The 4,223-nt window shown below is 34.4% G+C and overlaps 1 pseudogene; it reads right to left on the reverse strand.

Moving 5' to 3' along the window:
- Window positions 1-3,108: 3,108 nt before the first annotated feature.
- On the reverse strand, window positions 3,109-3,874 carry LOC118894682 (annotated as a pseudogene).
- Between the last annotated feature and the right edge of the window lie 349 nt (window positions 3,875-4,223).

Below are 4,223 nucleotides of genomic sequence, written 5' to 3' on the forward strand. Positions count from 1 at the left end.
TATAAGTATTGAAGTTTATAATATTATAAATAAAGGAAAGGATTTATTTTTTAATATAAAAACATAAAACTATATTAATTTTAAAACATCATAATGTTAAAAGGCCAAAAATAAATGCAAAATACTAAATGGTTTTTATTTTAACATATAAATAGTTCTTATAAGTCAATAAGAATAAGATAAACACACCAATAGATAAATGATAAAAGAATGAGAAAAGATGATTCACCAAAGAAGACAATTCAAATTCCAATAAACAGAAAAAAAATGTTCAATCCCACTAGCAATTTAAAAAGTTCTTTCATTTAAAAAATAAATTTCGCCAAAACAAATAAAATACCTTGTTTTGTTGATAATATCCAGTGCTGATTCGGTTTACCGGAAACCGGTACTCATACACTTTTGACAGAAATTGAATTTTTCATTTATTAAATTCACAAAAGTTTTAAAAAATAACATGCTCAACTTACGCCAAGGGGATTCGAGAAGTATATTCTTGCATTTTATTTGTGGAAGTATAAAGTGCTACAACTCTTGCAGAATTTGGAATTAAATTCTAAACAGGTCAAAAATGCCTATATTCATTGACAACTAGGTTACCAAAGAAGACAACAAAAAAATGCAGACAAAAATCTGTTAGTTAAATAAAATTATGCAATAGCCCTAAGTTAGAAACAACCTAAGCATCCAAAAATAGTAAATGGTTTGATAAATTATTGTAAGATCATTCACCTGAATATTTTGCAGTCATTAAAAATTACGCTTATAAAAATATTTGTCATGAGGAAGGACTAATATGTTCTTAAATGAAATGGTTATCAAATCTTAGCAAATACAATACGATCTCAGTTTTATAAAAAAATATGGATATGTATAGAAATATTCAAATGTCTTTGGAATATGGAAAGAAAGAAGATTTTCATTTTTCAATTTATATCACTGTATAATTCTCAAATATTCTACATTGAGCAACTCAAGTATTTTCTTATTTAAGAATGTTTTGAAATATTTTGTATTTTCAAAATCCTTGTCCTTTTGTAAGAAACAAACTCTTCTCTGCTTCATTCATGGATGTACATACTGAGGAGTTTTATGGCGATCATAAGAATACACTACAAAAATATATATTATATCTAAAGTACAACAACAACAACAAAATTTTTACATACCTACAGTTGACTAAAGAGAAGTTATATATGGAAATCATACCTTTAATACTATCAAAAATGTATAAGATCTGAAGCCTGTTTTAAAAAGTCTTACATACCTGTAGCTGATTAAATGCACTAAAGAAATCCTAATGTTTACTGAGCACCTACATACTCATAAGTAGATCATTTTCAAACACGACCTTATTCAATCCTCCTGATAAATGTGAGTAAGGTATTATTCCATTTTTACAAAAGAAGAAACTGAGGCTTAAGTGAGGTTATGTACCTACACAGGTAGGTAACGTTATAGCCAAGTTTCAAATCTAAGTCTGTTAGACTCAAAAGTTCCTAGCTTTTCACAACTCTATTCATGCTGCTCTTCAAGCAATTTACAGGGAAACAATTGATCAATTAAATGATGAATTAATTCAAAGCAAACAGTCTATAGGAAAAGCAAGCTATAGTTTTTGAGGAATAGCATGTGACCGATTTATTTGCAAAACTTTACTTTAGGGCTTCCCCGGTGGCGCAGTGGTTGAGAATCTGCCTGCTAGTGCAGGGGACACGGGTTCGGGCCCTGGTCTGGGAAGATCCCACATGCCACGGAGCGGCTGGGCCCGTGAGCCACAACTGCTGAGCCTGCGCGTCTGGAGCCTGTGCCCCGCAACGGGAGGGGCCGCGATAGTGAAAGGCCCGCAGGCCCGCGCACCGCGATGAAGAGCGGTCCCCGCACCGCGATGAAGAGTGGCCCCCGCTTGCTGCAACTGGAGAAAGCCCTCGCGCGAACCGAGGACCCAACACAGCCAAAAAAATAAAATAAATAAATAAAGTAGCTATTAAAAAAATAATAATAAATAAAAATTAAAAAAATAAATAAATAAATAAATTATGGTATATCCACACAATGGAAAGCAATACAACATTAAAAAAAAAAAAAAAAAAAAAAAAACTTTACTTTAGCTTTTTGCCTGAATTATCCTGATAATTTAATTCATCTTCTATTTTCAATTTAGATTTAAGTTTCTTCTCAGCCTACAACCCTTAGAACTGATAGGAAGCTGTGTCTACAAAATGCCAACCATGCTGTTACCTTAAACTGTCTAAAAGAATAGATGCTTCTTTTTTCATTCAGGTGTTAGACTTTATGCAGATGCCTGGGGAGTAATGGCACACTAATTATTTATCTTCCATGGGATTTCTTGGTTTAAACCACCATTGCCAAGGTAAAAAACAAGACATCTAAGAAACTTCAGCTAGTTAAGTATTTTATAAACAGAGGATCAGCTATCATGATTCAAGTAGCTCACTGACCTCAAACTATATTCTTTTTTTTTTTTTTTTACCATGGAATCTATATGGTCTTTATTTATTAATCCAACACAAATTTATCTACAGTGTGCCAAGAATTTTCTTAGGCAAGAGGATTCTGAGATATTTTGAATCAAAATACAGAAAGTTTTGTTTTGAAAACAACCCAGCTGTTAGCTCTTTGAAAAAAATTTAGTTGGAGAGCCTCTGATTCTCACTTGCTGGACCATACAAGGTCAGTCTTTTGACTACTCTATACTTTAGATTCCCTATTTATAACTAAACAAATTTGCAACACATACCAAAGAAATCCTGTATGATTTACAGTTGTTCAAGCAAACAAGAAAACTCTGCTTCAGTTTCTATGAGCTATCAAAAGGATAAAGACAAAAGGCCTGTCTATCTCAAATCAATCAGGTTTTGAACGGCATCTTTTCAACATAATACAATAAAGACATATATAAAAAACAAAGACAAAATACACCTTCCCATTCTAAAACATTTCCTTTAGTCCATATGTACTTTAAATAATCTTGTATTAAGTTTCTACTGCAACTTTCAAAGTTCAGAGTAAATCCATCCTGGCACAGTGTTTGTTCTAAGAAGTCAACAGCAGCAGGATTAGGAGCATAAGATAGCAGTTTCACTGTTATTTCCAGAGTCTATAAAAATCCCAATGCTATTGCCAGGCAAGTAAACACTGAGGCTGCAAGGTAACAAATTGTCTCAAGCTTGTTAGACGCCATTAGCGTTTTTAAATAAGCAATTTCAGTGTCAATTTTGTTACCGGTCTCTGAAATATAACTCTGGTTTTGGTTTCATTTTTGGTAAATTCTGTGGTTGCTTCCATAAGTTTCTTTTCTTGATCTGTAAACATATCTGTTACTCTGCTCCTTTCTAGGCTGATATCCAGTTTATTATCTGCTCTGATTCGACTGGGTTTATTTATCAGTTGTTGCTTAACTTGTTCTAATTCAATTTTCATTTTTCTGGTTCTCTGCTCGCAGATTTGCAAATTCACTTTTCTCTAGGATGACCGTGTCTTTCCTGATGGAGTCCAAATGAGCCATTAACTGTTGTACTGTTATTTCCTGTTGAACTTGAGTGACCATCTCCTTATAGATAGTATCGAGGCTGACATTTGATAAGTGGTTAATGCTGATACAATTGTTTCTGCTTGTGCTTTGTCAAATCCATGAGTTTCCAAGTCCTGAACCAATGCACGGGTATCAAAAGTTAATTTCCTTTGTCCTAAAGGAGTTATGTCCGCTCGCCTCATATATTATCCTTCCTTGGTTGTGGTGGTGAAGAAATCTCTCCGCAGGGCCGGGGAAATAACGCCCGCGGGGAGTTGAAACCCGGAGGCCCCCGCTGCCTTCAGAACGCAGGAGCTGCCAAACCCAGTGGCTCCACATGTCCTCGGCTTTGCAGCTGGCGAGGGAGGGGAAAAGCTCAAACTCTGCATTCTTTTTGATACATTTGACAAAACTCTATTGCTAGTAAATTCCACCTCACTAGTGAAATCCACCTTGCAAGTTTCAGAATAGATTTATTTTAAAGGCATCATAACACCATATAATTACACACTGAATTTTAAAATTAATAATGCTGGATACACAAATAGTATTTTTCCATCCAGTTCTCTCAAGGAGAGAACAACACTTTGTCATTAAACTTTGACAGGAGGAGAGATGACCCCATTTGAAAATCGCTGTGGACGGACCTGAAAATAATACTTGCCTCTGGTATCTTACAGCAGCAAAT

This window comes from Balaenoptera musculus, chromosome 4 (genome assembly GCF_009873245.2).
Source record: "Balaenoptera musculus isolate JJ_BM4_2016_0621 chromosome 4, mBalMus1.pri.v3, whole genome shotgun sequence".
In the NCBI taxonomy this organism is placed as follows: domain Eukaryota; kingdom Metazoa; phylum Chordata; class Mammalia; order Artiodactyla; family Balaenopteridae; genus Balaenoptera; species Balaenoptera musculus.